This window comes from Amblyomma mixtum, chromosome 10 (genome assembly GCF_055824585.1).
Source record: "Amblyomma mixtum isolate Tamu chromosome 10, ASM5582458v1, whole genome shotgun sequence".
NCBI lineage: Eukaryota > Metazoa > Arthropoda > Arachnida > Ixodida > Ixodidae > Amblyomma > Amblyomma mixtum.
The window spans coordinates 38164718-38184899 of record NC_143021.1 but is presented as its reverse complement, the minus strand read 5'-3'; the positions used below and the strand labels follow the sequence as shown (position 1 = coordinate 38184899).

At 48.4% G+C, this 20182-nt stretch overlaps 1 protein-coding gene across 4 annotated transcripts in view; it reads left to right on the top strand.

Moving 5' to 3' along the window:
- Positions 1–20182, top strand: part of LOC149325611 (protein RCC2 homolog) — a 74361-nt gene that overhangs the window by 51999 nt on the left and 2180 nt on the right. The window lies entirely within an intron of this gene.

Sequence of the window (20182 nt, the reverse complement as noted above, 5' to 3'; positions counted from 1 at the left end):
CTTTTTTTCTTTCACGGCTGTTGCGCTCTTCGGTCTATTCCTCCGGCGAGTCTGCCTCCGCGCACCGCCGCTGCGAATCTGCGCGTCTTCTGGACCGCGGCCTGGTCAGCGCGCCACTCAATGTGCTGACGCATGAACACGTAGGTGGTGGTGGAAACGTTCATTGCCAATGATGTAAATCATAGGGGCGCCTGGTTTGCCGCAAAAGTTTGCATGATGACGAGAATTGGTCTGGGTATCGGGCATGCAGCAGTATTGGGTATTGAGTAGTCCAGGTGTGTAGTTGTCGCCAAGGTGCAGCCTGCGCTATGGTGAAGGACGGAGCGGGTGGTGCGTATTCCCTTCGTTTGTCTCGGTAATACGAGAGAATATCACGGAAGGAGACCAAGTAGTGCGCGGGCAGCGGGCGAACGGATCGTTGTGTGAATCGCCCTTTAACGCCATTTTAAGTAGGTGCGCAGTCGCCTTCTTTGCGCGAGGAACGTGCCGGCCACACAAATGGCTCGAAGGGCAACGCGAAAATCGCGAGCCGGCCGCCCTAGAAGCTCGCCAGGAGCAGAACAGCTGTGAAAGAAAATACGAGCAGAATCGCTTTATTAAGGCGAAAGCCTTTAATGCCTCATACTGTCGTGAGCAGGGAATGTTAGCAAGTGTGTTCGAGTTCCGGCGAAGAAAAAAAAACTTTATTGAGACTGGGAATCGAACCAGGGCGTTTGGCACTTCAAGGGTAGTCGCTGCCATTACGCCACGAACACGGCTTGAGCAAGAATAAAGACAGATCTAGTGAACGCGCGGGTTTCGTGAGTGAAATAAAACAAATAAAAAAATTGCGAGTATGAAAAGAAACAAAAATTTAAGAAATTAGATCATAAAACACGAAAAATATTAGACAAAAGGCACATCTAGTGAACGCACGGGCTTCGTGAGTGAAATAAAACAAATAAAAAAATGCAAATATGAAAAAAAAACAAAATAATAAAGAAATTAAACTATAAAACAAAAAATATTAAAGAACACAGACCGCGTGGTCCAGAAGACGCGCAGATTCGCGGCGGCGGTGCGCGGAGGCAGACTCACCGGAGGAATAGACCGAAGAGCGCAACAGCCGTGAAAGAAAAAAAAGAGGAGAAGGGAGAAAAGGAGGAGGGGAGCGGAGGAGGAGGGTTCTGGGACGCCAGCGAGGAAATTGCCGTGAAAACGACTTGTAGTCCTAATTCGTACTGACGGGTCCACTTCGCCGAGTAGTAAAAGCAAGCAAACTGTCTTCCTTCAGCTCCACCAAGGAAAGAACGGTTGAAAAATCTCGCCAGCAATAATAAGGGAATAATTAATTCTGTGTCGAGGTTCTTCAAACACAACGTTCCCACGGAACACGATGAGAAATCGCACACGCCGTGCGCTCTACCACTGCCGCCATGGCTGAACCTAGCCTCGTGCGGATGTGCGAAACTGTCACATATTTTGTATCGTCTCTTTTTTGTACTTAGTAGCAGGCTTGGTGTGGCATGAAAAATAAGTTAATTATTTTTAAATTGTAGCATATTACTTTTTTCACAGCTGCAATCGCCATGCGCAATTTGCGCTATTATTGATAAAATACGATACGAACTACAACGCGATGGCGGCTTACACAATTCACCGCACTTTCCCCGCCGCCGCCTGTCCGCAGCATAGAACAGGCCATAGCCTCCTCTAGGCTATGAACAGGCATATGGGCAGCGCATGTAGCATGAAGGCAAGATGACCAATTATCATTAGGGTAACGGGCTGGATTCAGAGAGAATGCAAGCACAGCAGAGAGGATCAGGGCTGGTGGGCAGATGAGGTTCGGAAGTTTGCTGGGATAAGGGGGCCGCCACTGGCCCAGGGTTAACTGGAGAAATTTTTGGCCTGCACTGGACATGATTAGTGTTGACATGATGATAAAAAGCGGGACTCAAGAAGTTTATTCTCAAGAAATATGAGGTCACACATCCAGCAACACAAATGCTTAAGCTTTCCTCAGCTCAACATTCCAATAGTTATCATTGCTAGTGCGATTAGCAGATTTAAGACATTTTTGAAAAAAAAAATAACTCCCAAAAATTGAACTGAACCAATTCTTGTATTTTAAATAGTTGGATAAGTTGAATAAAACTTGCTTAATCAGAAAAAATGGTTATTATATAGTCCTGGCTGCTAAATAACAAACAAGTTTTTTAGTGTGTCCTCACTTTTCAGTGTGGTTGAGATAGCTTGCAGGCTGTAGCACAAGGTATAAATTGAATGTAACAATAGTAATGAAATAACAATGCGAATCCTGACCAAAGTGACTGACATTTCAAACCAACTGCGTACAGTTGAGTCAGAAACCTGATGCGTGTGCATTCAGATTTGTCTTTACTACTTCCCGTATTTTTCTTCTTTCTAGGCAGGATAATGTTGCCGTGAAGCGAGCACGAAAAAACACAAAAACACAGGCAGCGCTGGTCATGCCTCCAATTTGTAGTCAACAGCGATTTCAAACTTTAAATGCAGTAAGGCAACACGAAATATCGAACGATTGAAAAATATGGAATTCTTAAATTATATATCTCGCTTACATACCCAGGACTTGACAAGTAATATCTACGAGAAGTCTAGGTTAAGGCAGATATGATGTCCTGGGTACGTCTGCAGCTTTTCCACGAAAAAAGGTTGGTAGATAAGACGTCTGAGAGATTTTGGTTTGGTACATAGACGTTCAGACTTAATCTGGACATCTATGGGAGGTTTGTGGTTTGCTGGGGAGGGTTGATGGGAATAGACGATTCGGCCCTGGGAACAGCTGGTTCAACATCAGCACGTCGCTCCCCACCCTCCATAAGCTTCACTCGCAACTGTAAGTTTTGTGCCTCTTTCTCCAAACGTTCTTTGGAAGCTTCACGCTCAGCGGCTCTCTCATCCCGCGATGAGAGAGCTCCTCTTCTACCCACGCGCGCAACTCTGCACCTTGGAGCCCCATGCGCTCTCCTGCCGCCACAAGCCCGGACGCGCTCATTGTGCTTAACGAAAAACAAGTACCAAAGCGATAACAGCCGACCTTGTCCTGTCGTAGCGGACGCCAAATTTGTGAGGAGGTGAAGACTGCAGGTCGAATTTACGCATTAAAATTCATGAGTTTAAGGAAAGAAATATACGAGGCGGCATTTGCAGGAAAGGAAAATCTAATTAAAGTACAGTCGACGACCGATTTTTCGGACTCTCTAGGGACCGCGAAAACGACCGAAAAATCGGGCAGTCCGGAAAATCAAATTTCACCGAAAAAATCACGAACTTATTACCACTATGCCGGAGAAAGCGGCCAGTTGTATTGCACACATTCTAAAGCTCCTCATGACTATATTTCGCCGCGCGAAATACCGTATAAACGCGTATAAGGGCCGCACTTTTTTTTTTTCCAGATTCGAGGGCCAATTTTCGGGGTGCGGCCCATACACGCGATATGCGAAAAAAAAAATTTTTTTAAGTAAAAACACACCAACCAGGGAATGAGCGACATTTATTCTATGTTCAATCGTCACTCGCGAAGTATTTAGACTCCTGAGCTGGTGCTGCGCTCTGGTGCACGCTCATGCCAAAAGAAGCCGCGCAGCATGTCCGCTGTTAACGCGTAGCCGTTGTTCCGAAATTCCATCACATAGAGGAGCAGCTCTTCTTCCAGTTCAGGAAACTCGCACGGCTTGACTTGGAACGCTCTCTTTGCAGCTTGTGTTTCTCTTTTGGTTGCACCATCATCGGACGCACTTCTCGGCGACGTCGAATTTCCCGCCCGCCGCACGCTTACCGACCGCGTTCGAGAGCTAACTCCCAGCCGTGTAGCTTAAGGTGCTTGCCCATCGCGCTAAAACTGTGAAGCTCGGCGGCAGCACGCGAAAGCCACTATCACGGCGAACGCGCTAACACGCATGCTAACACGCATGCTAACACGCCACGAAAGGCTGGAGCTGGCGATACTGATGCCGATGTGAACAGCGGAAAATCGCGACCGAGAAAAATGTTGATAATGATCACGGCGCCATCCATAGGGCACTTGGAAGCTCCGGTGCGCGCGCGTGGCCTCCGCGAACGGCGCCGTGCCGGAGCAGATCGCGGCTGCGATAAGATCCGGCGGCGCGCTTCGACGCGATCGTATTCGCGTTCCGTGTTCGGGACTAAAGACTCGGCACAGATGAGTTCCGTGAACTCAGACTACGGTTCAAGTTCGTGGGGCGGAAGACATTCAAGGACAGTACGAATTCCAAAACACGCGAGCGCAATGTGCCGACTCGCGCAGAATTTCAGCGTCGCAAGAGGCTCCCTTTAAGCTTGAATTTCATTTTGTTTGATCAAGTTTTTGATATCTCCTGCAGTCTGAATTAATGAGGTTCCACTGTACACATTATATGGCGGCTTGGGTGCTGGCGGCGAGTGCGAACGAGGTCCGAAAAATCGAGTGGTCAGTTGCGGTGCGTCCGAAATTTCAAGCACTCTTACACATTGGCTCTATGGGCCATGTCGCGGTGCCGCGAAAAAGTCCGAATAATCAAGCATGTCCGAAAAATCAGGCGTCCGAATTTTCGGTCGTCGACTGTATTGAAATGAAACGGGGAAAAACAATCAAGACACAAGAGAACCAAGAGGAAAAACAAAAGGAAAACAAAACTCTCGCAAGAAGACAGTCAAAAAGGAAAGTCACATTTAAATTTCTTTGTGTCCCAGTAATGAGCCTGGTGCGTCGATCGAGGAGGCGTGGCCGGGCGTCGGGGCAGACTTTAGGCACGTGTGTCGGGTTCCTTCGTTGACACCCGGTTGGCGGCGTTATCCACGGCGGCCTCAACGCTGCCATAGAAAATAGCGTCTGTGTGGTCCGGGCATGGCCCTCAGGTCCGGTAGCCCAGGTACGCCACGGAGATGTCAGAGGTGGCCCGTGTCGAGAAGCTGTCGGCTGGGCGGGAAGAGAGGCGCCTGGATGTGACGGCCGAGGCTCCCGACGACGGCTGTCCGGGTCTGGTCACCCGGACGTCTGCGGCTGAGGCCCAAGCCTGGTAACTCGGGGCGCCAGTAGTCCACCTCCGTCGCCGACCGCCGTCTTCCTCTTCTCCCCCGCACATTCTCTCTGCCACGTATTCCTTTTCTTCTTCGTCCGCCTCCCGTGCGTATTCTGTAGCCGCAGTGTGGCGCTGGCTCCTTACACCATTACAGCGTGTTTGTTGAAAGTTTTTAAGGCACAGTTCAACGAGCACTTTGCATACATATTGTATTTTTCCAGAAATTGGAAAGGTCTCCTGAGCTTGACTAGGCCCAGGTGACCCAACACATGGCAACCGCGTGTGTTTACAAAAAAATAGATGCTAAACATTCACATGGGTTTATCTTTATTCGATTAAGCTTTGACCAAGCAGACAACTGTTCAAGCATCTCATTACATTTTATTATCATATGTTGAATATTGAACCAGGGATCAGCATTGTGCTGTCATGGGCATACATAATGAACTCAACTATGTCGTTCACATATAGATTTAATAGAAGAGGACCTAATTCCCTGCCTTGTGGAACACCACATGAAATGGGCAAGAATGACGACATGTTACCCGTTACATGTACGCACTGTTGCCTTTTTTGCAGGTAAGATTTCAGAAGCGTTGAGCATTTCCCACGAATTCCAAAGCCTGCAACTTAGTGAGAAGAATGTCATGATTGAGGGAGTCGAAAGCCTTACTGTAATCAACAAACATTGCAAGTGTGAGCATCTGTTTTTCAATATTTTCTAGAATAATTTCTTTTAGAGTCAAAGGAGCAGTCTTCGCAGTCGTCGTTGATCTGTCTTTCCGAAGACCAAACTGTGAATTTGTGATGTTTCTATCTTCGAGGAACTTATTTATCCGAGAGAAAATTATGTTTTCTATGCCCTTTGAAAAAACTGGAAGCACTGATATCGGTTGATGATTGTTGGCGGAGTTTCGGTGCTCAGGCTCAAAAAAGTGCTATGTACTTTGAATCAATCTGTTGGGTACGGAAAAATGGTCTCCTTAACGATGCTCCTAAAGTCTAATGCATCAGGAGGATCATTTTTGGAGCGGCTATGTTTACAAAATGATAATTGAAATAGTCCGCAAGTGCTTTGCCATGTAATTTGTTGTCATTCAGCGTCAGAGAATGTGGCATACACTTTTTGCTTTCTCGACCTAGAACATTGTTTATCACTTTCCATGTTTTGTCGGGGCGTCGAGAAGCAATATCAGCAAACAAGTGTTCGTAGTAGGCGTGCTTTGCCCGCTTCAGTTCACCGTTTATTTTATTTCCTAGTTTTTTAACCTGACCTGGCAAAGAACGAACAGACACGGTGCACACCTGTAGTCGTTGAGAGCTGTCAGTCAGCCCGTGCCGCCGTTTAAGCTTCAAGCACGCTCTTATGACTCCCCAGTCAACACCACCAGGGGCTCTGGCTGTTGTTTGTATTGAAGGACTTTGCACCTGTGTGTACACGTCTATGACCTAGCACACAGCTTGGCGGAATTGACCTGATCAAGCAGTTGCATTCTACAAGCATTCGTTTTGGTCCCAAGGAAGGACACAAAGAAACAAGACATTCGTTTCACATTTACCAGTGCACATCGGCAGCGTGTGGAGGATCGCAGGGCGACGGTGCCATATGGCGCCTGTCAACAGCACGCAGCAGCAAGGCTTGGTACACAGCAAGCGGCGGTGGTAGTGGTACGCGCTATGCTAAAAAGTACCTCGCTCAGGTAGTCAATACGTCACCGTATCTCGTTTGGATAAGTCAGGGAAGGCCATTGATCGATGTTCCCTTCTGCGCCGTCGACACGGCGTTGAAGCTTTGCTGGGCATCCACATGGTTGTTGTAACCATGGAAATGACACTGCCAGCCTTGGCAACAATGAGTTACAGCGGACGGGCAACCATAGTGTGTAAACTTCTGCGATGTGCTTAGATAGGCTGTTTTGATTGGTCCCAGCCAATGTCGTTACTGGGAAAGTGAAATGGGAAGCCCCACCAGAATCGAGTTGAGGGCAGCATTTTGTCTGCTTGTATTTTGAAATTTCTTCATTGAATAACTCTCGTTGCTAAGCGCTGATTCGTGTAATTGTTTTTGGGTCAGCATCTATGTGACAAAGAATTCACCTGAAGTATTGGCGGCAGCCCTTAAGAACTGTTTCACAGCACCTTTAAGGCACGTTTGAGGTGTCCGCCGAGATGTCAAGATGTGAGAGCGGTTGCGCTCTTTCTTTTCCTCAAAACACATGCTTTCGCATTCCTCCATGTAAGCAGACTTAAGTGCCCTCAAAATTTTTTTTAAGTTTACTGCGCGGACGCCCCATGAGTGCCATTTCCGGTCGCTGTTAAAGTTCATCTGAACTGAATAACATGCGAAACAGTTGGTTGTAAAGGGACCATGAAGTGATATTTACAGAGGTTAGGAGAAGCACATAAGCGATTGGTATTTCGTTACAAATTTTTAAGCTAGCATTATTAGCACACAAGCGATTGGTATTCCATCACAAATTTTTAAGCTAGCGTTATTAACACCCAAGATATCGGCAATAAAATATGGTGCCCCTCAAGAGAACAGGTCAGGACCCCATCCTGCTTACGCCACCTGGGCATGCCCAGATTGGCTACTGGCGTATACGTAGGGGCAGATAAGAACACGTGGTGAGATGGCACCCTAATTGGTTGCAAGCTACTGCGAGCTGAAGTTTAAAAAAATTATTTTTTAAATTATTGGCTCCACGCAGAGCTCACAAATACAAAGAACACCACTGCACCGTCAAAATCATTTAAGGGTCCTTTTAAGTGGATTTTTTTCACATTGACCCCTATGGGAAGCCAACCAAATGGTCTCACATTGTTCATCTTATCCAAGAATTTTTGAACAGGAGTCTGCTGTATTTGAATGTTAGGTTGTCACACACCACCGGGGCTTGTTAAAGCTATTCTTGCTGCTATGCGTCAGTGTCGCGTCACTTATGCATAGAGATGTAAAATTTCTGGAAGTTTTGAATGCTGTAACCAGCCGGCGGGACGACGCTTACAGCAGCATGGTCGGTGCAAGAATGAACCACTGTTTATTGAAGGCACAGCTTTTATAGGCACGAGCGAGAGCGCTGTACCTACTGCGCATTACTGTTGCGCATCGGCGTGATGCAATCACTGATGTGCGGCACTGATACGAACACGACACGTGTCCGTTACATCCTCCCTCGGGAAAGAACAAAATGAGACACTTCAATATAACGGTCACAGTTAGGGCACTTGATTAAAGTGTTCGTCATAGCGTAGCCTCTGTGGGGGCCGGGAGGTCCGAGTTGATCTTCTCACGGTGGGCGGCGATGGCGATGGGATGCTCGACGGATAATTGTATCCACTTGCTGGTCGAGACGATTCCTCACCGTTTGTAGCAGAGGTCACTCTAGAGGATTGTGCACCTGATTCAGCTGGTGTCGTAGGTTGCTGTGTACGGGGCTGAGAACCCGAACAAGTGTCGTCGTCGCTGTCACTGGTGTACTGCTCCGCCGTCCTAAGCAGATGCCGGCGGTTCCGCCGCAGCATACGTTGATGTTTGGTTTGTACCAAGTAGGATCGTGGAGCGCTTTCAGCAACGACCTTCGCTTTACGCGACCAACCAGCAGCATCCTGAAGTCGCACCGTTGAGCCTCTGTGTAGTGCTGCCAAAGGGTTTCCAGCCCTGGCTTGGTGGCGTTTCCTTACTGTAGTACGGGTCACCCTGCCGAAGTCGGGAAGGTTAGAACGAAGTCGCCTTCGCTGAAGAAGCTCACCCGGAGAATGCCCATCTTCCAGCGGTGTAGAGCGATATGCAAGAAGACCAAGCCAGAAGTCCTCCCGGGCGTCGAGGCTCTTTTTTCAGGATCCGCTTCACGATCTGCACTCCTTTTTCCGCCAAGCCATTCGACTGCGGATAACGGGGGCTCGATGTTATATGATGAAAGTCATATGCTCTGGCAAACGTGGCAAATTCATGGCTCGAGAACTGGGGTCCGTTATCCGTGCATACTTCCACTGGTATACCATACCGGGCGAACATGGCGCTAAGGGCTGCGATCGTGGTTTCCGCAGTTGTGTTGTCGAGCGTGTCGACCTCGGGAAAATTTGAAAATGCATCATACGCAACCACGTACGACTTGCCCGCATAGGAAAAGATATCTACTCTGTACCAAGCACATTTTGGAACAGGTCGCATTAGCAAGGGTTCTTCTGGCTGCCTGTACGCGTATTTTCTGCACGTTGCACAGCTTTCCACACGGGCCCGCATGAATTCTTTCCAACATGATTCGTCGCATACTTTTCGGTATGACGACTTTAGTGCCTTTCAGCACTACTCCATTAACGACAGAGAGTTCGTGCGAAAATGGCTTGAGTTCACCTGTCACTGGCTGCCCGTCCACCAAGCATGCTATCACAGTCTGGAGGTAGCAGTCCCGTGCAGTTTCCAGCTGTAGCGACCGCAGCGTTTCGGAGGTGACCATGTAGCCCAAGGACTGGACGGCGTGAACCTCAACGTCGTGTGTTGTGCCAGCTTTTCTTCGCCCTGATCCTTTGTTGACCGTGACAACATGTCAGCGAGAACCAGATGTTTTCCTGGAATGTACTGCAAGACAAAGTCGTACTTTAGCAAACGCAAAAAAAAATCGTTGCACTCGTGGTGGCATGTCAGCAATTTCCTTTCGTGCTATCGCTACCAGCGGTTTGTGGTCCGTTTCGATAAGCACGTTTCTACCGTACACGAACTCGTGAAACCTTTCGCAGCCAAAACATATCCCAAGTGCTTCCTTCTCAATTTGGGCATAATTCTTCTCGGCTTGCGTTAAAACACGAGATGCGTATGCTACGGGCCTCCACTCACCACTGTAGTCTTGCAGTAATGCTGCACCAACGCCGTCTTTTGATGCGTCACAGGTAATCTTGGTTTCTCGCTGCAGATCAAAAATTGCGAGAAGGGGGGCGGTGGTCAGGATTTGTGTTAGTTTTTTCCACTCCTGCGCATGGTTTTCCGTCCATTGAAATTCTGAGCTTGTCTTGATAAGGTCACGTAGAAGCGTCGTTCGCTCGGACAGGCGTGGCACAAACTTACTAAAGTAATTGAGTACACCCAGCATTCGCTGAACAGCATTCGCTCTTGGACGTTGGTGTTGGTATATTCACCAAGTTTTTGATTAGCTTAGGGTCAGGCGATATGCCCGTTCGGCCTATGATATCGCCAAGGAATCTGACTTCTTTCACCCTAAACTTGCACTTCTGGATGTTGAAAGTCAAGCCGGCTTTTTCGGCGGCTTTTAGCGCTGCTATCAACCGCTCATCGTGTTCTTGTCTACTGGAACCCCATACTAAAATATCGTCAACATATACCAGTACGCCGGGTAGGCCATCAAAGACTTGGCTCATGCTTTGTTGAAATACCTCTGGTGCGGAAGAAATGCCAAAGGGCAGCTGGAGAAAACGGTATCTCCCGAACGGCGAAGAAAAAGCGCATATCCTCGAAGTCCGCTCATCAAGCGGTATCTGATGATAGCGCAAATTTGCATCAAGGCAGCTGAAGTACTGGGCATTTGTTAAACGGGCTTCCAAATCTTCTCGCCTAGGAAGCGGGAAATGCTGCCTCTTGATGAACTTGTTGATAGCCCTGGGATCCATACACACCCTTAGCGTGCCATCTTTCTTCTTTGCCAAAACTAGGGGGCTGACCCAGTCAGTAGGTTCGTTCACCCTCACAATGATGCCAGCACGTACCATTCGGTCCAGTTCTTTTTTAAGGGGTTCTTCTAGCGCCACCGGAACTCGTCGCGCTGGTTGCACTACTGGTATCGCTTCAGGTGACAAGACCATACTGTACGCCTGCTGCAAACACCCGAGGCCCTGGAATATGTGCCCGAAATTTTTCAGAAGGTCATCAGTTGCGGTCTTGTCTACGGCACATACCCTACGCTGGACTAGCCCCAGAGCTTCACTCGCTTCTAGCCCAAGTATGGCTTGACGCCCATTTTTCACCACAAAGAACTTCACTGTGGCAGAAGTGTTTCCAAGACGGACTTCAAGCGCACACGTTCCAAAACACATTATGATGCCTCCGTTATACGCCGCAGGACCGAATTAGTCGGCTTCAGTTCTTCTGCTCCCCGCAGTTTTTTGTAAATAGACATCGGAAACAAACTTGCTTGCGATCCGGTGTCCACTTTAAAACGGATCGCACAGTTACGAACTTGAGCCTTGACCATCCAATCCCTCTCGCGCTTTGCCGTGGTGACTTCTAGGATGTCAAAGTCCGCGTCTTGCTGTTCTCGCACTTCACTGACCCCGGCTGACGCGCAGCAACTTGCGAAATGGTTCAGCTTGTGACACAAACGACACTTCTTTCCAAAAGCTGGGCATTGCTTAGGTTTGTGCCAGCGGTTGCACTTACGACAACGAAACTGTTTTTTTGCTTCTTTCCCCTCTTTCGAGGGAGCCGCGCGCCTCAAAATCGCGTCGACACTGTCGTCCCCTCTGTGCCAAACTTCATTCTGCTGTGCTAGCGTCTCTGCTGCTCTGCACATTTCCTCTGCTTTTTTCAACGTCAGCTGGTTGTCCCGCAGCATCTTCTCACGTAGTCGAGGATTACACGTGCCAAATACAATCTGGTCCCTTATCATCGATTCTTGCAGCGTGCCAAAGTTGCACTGTGCCGCTTGCTTTTTCAAGTCACGAACAAATTTTTCAAAAGGTTCTCCCTCCGCTTGCTTTCTTGAACGGAATACGTATCTTTCATGTACTTCATTGCTAATTTCGGCACAATAAGCATCAAACTTGCTCACCAAGGTGCTGTAGTTCGTCTTGTCTTCATTGTCGCCAAACTGGAAGTTGTTGAAGACGTCCAAAGCGTCGTCGCCAGCAATGCTCAACAGGAGTGCCGCCCTCGATGCTTCCGATCTGGGCTGGTCCTTAGTCTCCGTCGCCTGCAGAAATAACTCGAATTTCTGCTTAAAACGCTTCCAGTTTTCTGTTACGTTACCAGTCAGCCGCAATGGCTCTGGTGTCTTCAGCAGGTCCATAGCACGCCGGACGCAGGGTCGATTTCCATAGGCCTCAAAGGGCCGCTTCTGACACCATGTAACCAGCCGGCGGGACGACGCTTACAGCAGCATGGTCGGTGCAAGAATGAACCACTGTTTATTGAAGGCACAGCTTTTATAGGCACGAGCGAGAGAGCGCTGTACCTACTGCGCATTACTGTTGCGCATCGGCGCGATGCAATCACTGATGTGCGGCACTGATACGAACACGACACGTGTCCGTTAGAAATGCAGGAAAAAAAATCTAAGGAAAAACAGTTTTTTGTTTTCAGGAAATATTGGAAACGTACTGGGAACATACAGTAATCCCTCGTTATAACAAAATCGCTTTACTCGAAATATCGCTTTATTCGAAATTTCTTCCGGTCCCGACCCAAACGCATGCATTTTAAGCCGCATTACTCGAAGCGCATGAAGAGCTTGACCCGCTTAGAGTGAAGTGGCGAGCTGAGGCATCACCGCCACGGGGGCGACCTTTTGGGCATGCAGTGCAAAATTAATACCGCCGACGAATTTGACTCATGCAGGCATAGAACAGGCCACAAAAGTACCAAACCCACGATCGATGACCTCCCTAGTAACGGGCACCAAGGGAGTGCCGAGTGTCCCCTGCTCAGCGGGGCCAAATTCCATGGTGCAGCGCGCCCGAACCATTAAATCTCGGTCGGAAGCGCATTCCTGGTGTTCCCCGTGACAGAATCCACACGAACATAAAGTTTTCCTCGCGCTTTGCGATGGCAGAATACCGCGGTGTCTTGGATGCGGAAAAGTTGCCGGTCATGCTCGATTTGCACCATTCGACTAGACAGACGGTCTAAATGTGTGGTAGGGTGACTGAATTTTGTTGTTACGGTGGGACACGTGTGCGAAAAGCGAGTGCGATTCACCGCGGCGCAAAGTTGCGAACGGCGCCGCAGCGTCCGATCAGCTCACCGCCTGCGTAACGACGGGCCGCTCGCGGCAAACGCAGCGACGGGAAGTGGGAGCCAATGCGAGCTACGGAGAGCGGCAGCATCATGATGACGTAGGGAGTGCTCCTTTGAGCCGGGCCGGACTGCCCACGGCCGGTCTCGAAGCGCACGCGATAGAGCGAGCGCGTCGAGACCGGCCGTGGCCTGCCAGCCTTGATGCCGGCTGCCGGCGTCTGAAAACGCTATAGTATTGATACGTGGCGTCACACTACCCCGGCACCTCCACCAGGTGGCTAGAAGCAGCAGTAGAAACAGCAGAGGTAATCTGCTACGCAAGGAACCGACGGCTTGGGGTAGTCTCTCAGCACACAAGCGCGCACCTCAGCGTCGTCTTCGATACAAAACCACTTCGTCGTCCTCCCAGCATCCGTAGCAGTATTGTTTGTTCAAGTTCATAGCACGCCCTGGGATAGATGTAAAAAATGCACCATTTCTGACGATCGTTGGTCAATACCGGGTTGCTGGTAGAGGTGATGACTGCGATACCACAGCCGCCTCGATCGCGCGCGGCGGGGCGCGCCATGGCGATACAAGCAAATTTCATCCCATAGCCGCTTTGGTGCTGCTCCTGCCTGATGCGGTTCGCTTGCCGTCTGCTAGTTACGTTGCTGAAGGCGTCGCAGAAATGTAACGTCTCTTTTATTATGGGACTAGTTGACAGTAAAGGGGTGCCTAGTGTAGCGCCTTTATTTGAGTGCTGTCCAGTCCCGAAGCGCTAACAGCTGCGGCATCGATGCGAAACCGGCTAGGCTTAGCGGCGACCAGGGAAAAGCGCGCAGGTTGTCACCCAGTGTTCAGGCAGGCGGCGTCGTTGCCGAAAGCTCCACTCTTGCACAGGCATGCTCTCCTTGCTCGAATCTAGGAGGCAGACTTTATGGTAGCATGGCTGCTTTGTATTTTCTTGTGCGAATGTGAAGTAAGCCGAGCCTGCCGGCCTGTCGATCAGCCTGGATCCCATCTGGGCCACAAAAATGAGCTAAAGCTTGTTCTTGATGTAGATAATAAACTCTGGTATAAGAAATTTGAAAACTATCATCTTTGAGCATCGCTGACCAATACTGAGTTGCTGGTAGAAGTGACAAATGTGCTACGAGCAAATTTTGTAGCGAAAGATACATTGGCCACGAACTTGCGATTGCGCTGTGGCAGTGCTCCAAGGAGGCACAGAGACCGACCTTGAGCCGTTGCCTAGCAACCGCCGCAGCTGGCGGACTCCGCGCGGTGTCATCCGCCAGCTTCCTCGCAGTTGTGGCGCAATTAAATCTCGACTATTTTAGCTTTTTTTCGAGCAGTCGCTTATATCGAGTTATCGCTTATAACGAATTTTTTCGCCGTCCCGCTAACTTCGTTATAACGAGGGATTACTGTAAATGCGCAGAAAATTTATTCCAGGTAGACCCGACAATAGACACTTGTTGATATGTTTGCACTATTGCCTGGTGCTTCCCAAAGGCTTGTGGATATTTCAGTGTGCAGTCACAGCCAGGCAAAGAAGGTGTATGTGGGGAAACACTGAGAGGTCCAAGAAGACATGTTTAGTCTTCGCGATGGCTTCTCATCTGGTTAGTCTCTCCAGAAGCCAGTCTAGTAAAGTGAGATTCACCAAGGTACAAAAGGAAGCTGGCTGTACTTTTTAAGAGTCCATACTGCGCCAGAGAGACTGGATTGTTGAAGCCTTTGAGCTTTAAAGGCTCGCATTTGAGCTGCTGTCAGTTGCACTTGCGAAGTGAACTCTTGGTGGTTGAATATGACGAGGCAAACAGGAGAGAAAAATCGTCCACACCTGTTACAGTACAAGATGGTATTCTGATGTAATGGCTATGACCACAAAGGACGCTCTTCTTCTTTATTAGCCATTAATGTGCTGCAGCGAGGAAATAGCAGCCGATTGAAAATAAGGTTTTCACCATATGTTGTCACATCCCCATGTATAAAAACGCCAGTTGCCTTTTAGACCGCTGTTTGCAACTAGCCGTTTAATGGCTGAACTCAAGAGGAAGAAATGGGCTTGGGCAGGGCATGCAGTGCGAAGGCAAGGTAACCATTGGTCCTTAACGGTAACGGAATGGATTCCAAGAGAAGGCAAGCGTAGCAGGGGGCGGCAGAAAGTTAGGTGGGCGGAGAAGTTTGCTGGGATACGGTGGCCGCAACTGGCAAAGGGTTGATTGGAGAGACATGGGAGCGGTCTTTGCCCTGCAGTGGGCGCAGGCTGATGATGAATAGATAGGTAGATAGATATGTTTATTTGAGTGTGCCTCAACAGCCAAGTGGCCTAAACGAGCGCACACTAGGTCAGATACATCAGAATGACCACTTAAAAACATTTAAAACCAGGCATGAAAACAACAATTAGGCAAATATGTCCGTGTCAATAAACGTTTTGTTATACAGAATTTGTAAATGAGTCATTGGACAGATGGTGTGCAAATCAGGATAAAATGTGTCCAAACATTTTGCGGCTTTTGCATGCGGCACACGAAAATTCAGTGACATCAGTAAGGTACCACAGTTAATGAAACCGCGCATGACTTTTTGCATCGCCTGTCGCCAAGGGTACACATATAGACCAGATTCTTTTACCCTCGCACGCAGGCTGCCGGCGCGCCCCTACTCTCGACACCAGTCGCCATCTATCGGCGCGCGCGGCCCGATGGACTGCGGGTCGCGCCGGCGCAGCGCCTAGAATGCATGTTTACGTGTACGCTTCTGTCGTTGTAGTGCTTCATCATAACGTACGAGGGTGTGTGCTGTACGTCACTACTCACATTTTCCCTCTACCAGACAGTACTGCGGTTATCTTGCGCGCAGTTAGTCGTTAACGTGACATCTCCGAGCTTTTTTTCCGGTCATTTGGATGTGAGTAAGTGCAGCGAGGCAGTGTGCGTCTGTCTCGTTGTTTGTGCCCACCATGATGATACTGATATTGATGATTAGCGCTCGTGTCCTGTCATCACCTTAGTCTCGTTTTTCGCGCTACGTTTTTCAATGATGATTTTCTGCTGGCTCAGGATTCTAAACGCTGGCACCGCAGCGGCGACGCTGCTCCACCGAGCCGCTGGTGCGGCGGCGCTGCTCAGGGAAATTCTGGAATAGTATTGCAAACAGCAGGGATTTTTCCCGCGGAGTAGTCGGCCAGGTAGCGTACGGACTGAAAACCGGCACTTCTAAGCAGATTTCTGCGCTGGCGTGTCGTTTGTTGCCGTCTTTTACGTGCTCTATCACCTATGATAATTTTAGGCACAGGAATGTGTATTTATTGATTTTATTCAGTGGTGTAGTAACTGGATAGGCGAGCTGCAGACTGAAGGTTGTCCCGACGAAGCGCGTGTTTTCGTTTACCTCCTTGCGCTGAGCTTGCTCTAGTTCCCATTAAACATATTTCATGCACAGGATTGTAAGCACGACCGCTACCGATTTCAGTTGCTCTTTCCGCACGCATGTCATAGGGGTCAAGGGGGGGGGGGGGGGTGTAAAAGGTTTACCGTAGTGTCTTTCTGCTTTTGCTATCTACCTTAATCATAGGAAAATATGCGCGATTTTAGTACATTCATTCGCACTTAGCCAAACGCCTACGCAACGCTGTCACACGCGGCGAGAGCTAACGAATAAAATGAACGCGACTTCGGACCTCAGAATTCATGAAAGCTGGATTCGCTGCTAATATCTATTCAAGCTTTGATAATTTGAGCAAAAGTACGTTTTTATGCACCAAGTTGCATAAACCATGAGAAATTTTGTTTCTTGCTGGTGATGCGACTCAGTTAAGCTCACAGCGGTAATTTGTTGATAAACTGGCGCACCACGCATCCGACAAGAAAGCCCTGTTTGTGGGTGGTACGTTATGGCCGAAGGATTAAGAGTGCATGGGAATTGGAACTGCATGCTAGCCACACACCTAATACTTGATATTGAACAAAAAGTTTTTTTTTTTTTTTTTTTGCAGTGGAGCACCAAGACGGTAGCGATATGAGCACGAGCGCGTTCTAAGCGTCAGCACAATTCACGTGAATGTCAAACTAAATGTCATTAAACCGCATCAATGTGCTCCCTTTGATAACGTGAATACTTCCTGCAACACAGCCACGCTGCGGAAGTATGCTCGGCAATGTTTTTTTAGCGCCCGAAGCGCGGATGCAGCGCGGCCGCGGAGCGTCCGCAGCCCCGCAGTCCCCAAAGAAACGCCCGCACCGCGGCGCACCAGTCGGCGGAAAATGGCCGCGCCCAGGAGCGGCTCTGGATTCTGGTCTATTGAGGTCTACCAAGAGAGAATCATAGTCGTAGAAACGACGGCGACCAATACATCTATCATAATAGATGCGTATGAACTTACGCTGGACATTTTCAATTTTCATGCAGTAGGTGACAGATGCGCTATTCCAGGATACTGACGCGAACTCAAGACACGGTCTCACAAGGGCACAGTATAGCGTGCGTAGACATTCGGGCCGTTGATTTTTGTTAGTCTAGAAATAAGATCAGTATGCCTCAATGCGCGTAACACAATTGAATTTGCATGCAATCTAAAATCAAGCCTTGAATCAACAACAACACCAAGGTCTCATACATGGCCACACGAGAAATTTGACTCCAACGTAACTGTGTTGCGTTTCCTAGTTAGAGACAGGACGGAAGTCTTCTTAATATTCAATTTTAAGCGATTCATCAAACACCAGTTCTCGACGTTGTTAATGTCAGCTTGCAATTGGCGACAGTCCTCAATATCTCCAATATTACGGAATAATTTGAAATCATCTGCGAAGAGCAAAATTCTCGAGTTCTTGGCATGTAACGGCAGATCATTAACAAACACTAAAAACAACAGCGGTCCTAAGTTGGAGCCTTGAGGCACTCCCGAAGATGATAGAAATTCGTTGGACACACTGCCGGAAAATCGGACCATGTTACGGCGGCTGCCAAGGTAGCTTTTGAGCCACCTGCAGTGCATGGGGCAAAGTCCGTATCTTTCCATCTTCATCAGAAGTACCTCATGGGAAACCATATCGAAGGCTTTAGTCATGGAAAAGTAGATTGCATCTACCTGACTGCGATTAAGTACATGTGGCCCAGTATAATCGAGAAAGCTGCATAAATTCGTTTCCACAGATCGACTTTTTAAAAACCGTGCTGCAGAATTGAGATCTTCTGTTTGAAGTATGAGCCCATGCGTTCGTACATAACCATTTCAAAAACTTTCGCAAAAGAACAAATCAGTTACACAGGTCGAAAGTTGTTTACATCAAAAGCATCGCCAGACTTGAATACAGGAACAACTATTGACAACTTCCAATGACAAGGAAAAACACCAGTTCGCAACGATAAGTTGAACAAATGCGCCAAAACAGGGCCAAAAATGTCAGCGCATCCTTTGATTACGAAGCTGGGAATTTCCAATTCCTGTTGAAAGTTTTGGCTTAAGTTCCTGAATCTCCGAAAGGACCTCATGCTCGGTGACAATATCATAAGCTAAACAGTCAGCGCTGTCTTCAAAAATGATAATAGCAGTTGTGTTATCATGGCGCACAAAACAAGAGCTGAAGTGATCAGCAAAAGCTTGGCACACATCCTGAGGTTTAAAACAGATACCATTGCTCGTCTTTATCACGGCAGCACTAACATTATCATTTCTTTGCTTGCGCACAAAATCCCAAAACCTGCTTGGTTCCTTTTTAAAGTTCTGTTCAAGAAGTTTGTGGTACTCGGCTTCATCACGTGCAATTAGTTTTTTCACAATTTTTCTGCATAATGAATATCTTTGGTACCAATATAAACTTTCTGATGCTGAACTACGAATTATTTTGAAGCAGAAACATACTACTAGCGCACTTTTCTTGCTTAATTTTTGTTTTGATATTTTTGGACGCAGTTATCCATCACATTTTCAGTGTTCACGTGAATACAGTCTACGACCGAATTTTCGAACATGCCCAATATTTCAGACATCTTCGCAGCACTGCCACGAGCCCCATAGAATCAATGTATAAGGACATCTGAAATTTCGGAAGCTCGAACCCCCCGCCATCCAATTTTTCGGACTTCTTGACGCGACGGAAGGACCTCAGAAGGTCCGCACTTTTTTTTTTTGCAGATTCGAGGGCCAATTTTCAAGGTGTGGCCCATACACGCGATGTGCGAATTTTTTTTTTGTAATTGAAAACACACCAATCAGGGAATGAGCGGCATTTATTCTGCGTTCAATCATCTCTCACGGAGTATTTCGACTCAGCTGGTGCTGTGCTCTGGCGCATGCTCATCCCACAAGAAGCCGCGCAGCACGTCCTCTGTCAACGCGTAGCCGTTGTTCCGCACTTCCGTCACATAAGAGAGCAGCTCTTCTTCCAGTTGGGGAAAATCGCACGACTTGCCTCGGAAAGCGCGCTTCTTGCATCTTGTGTTTCTCAATGCATCCTTTTGGTGGCACCATCATTGGACGCACTCCTCGGCCACGTCGAATTTCCTGCCCACCGCACGCTTGCCGTGTTCAAGAGCTAACTCCCATCCGTGTGGCTATTAAGGTGCTTGCCCATCGTGATAAAACTGCAATGCTCAGCTGCAGCACGCGAAAGCCACAACCACCACAACTACGGCAACTACGGTGAACACGCTAAAACGCCACAAAAGTAAAAGCAAAAAATGGCTGAAGCTGGCGATATTGATGCCGATGTGGATAGCGGGAGATCGCGGCCGAGAAAAAAGTTGATGATGGCTGCGACCTCGGGTGCCATCCATGTATGGCACTTGGAAGCTCTTGTGCGCATGCGTGGCCTCCGCAATTAAAGGGACACTGAGGAGAAATTGAAGTTGGCTTGTATCGACAGAATACCAGCTCTTGATTACAAAAACGCCACTCATACTGACAACAAAGCTCTTGTAACGTAGAAAAGAGCAAGAATCAAAATACAGGTATCGCCGCCACAGGCCAAACTCGCAAGTACAAGCGTGATGACGTCATAGGACAAAGCAGTGTTGCTAGAACCAATGGTTCTAGCAACTCTAGGACCCGAGAAGCCACAAATCCCTGAGGCGCAGCCAATGCATGCGCAAATCTTCTTGACGTCGCCAGATGGCGCCACGTGCCCGGCAGCTACGTGCGCTCCTGAAGCATCAGGACCAATCAGCGCCTGTT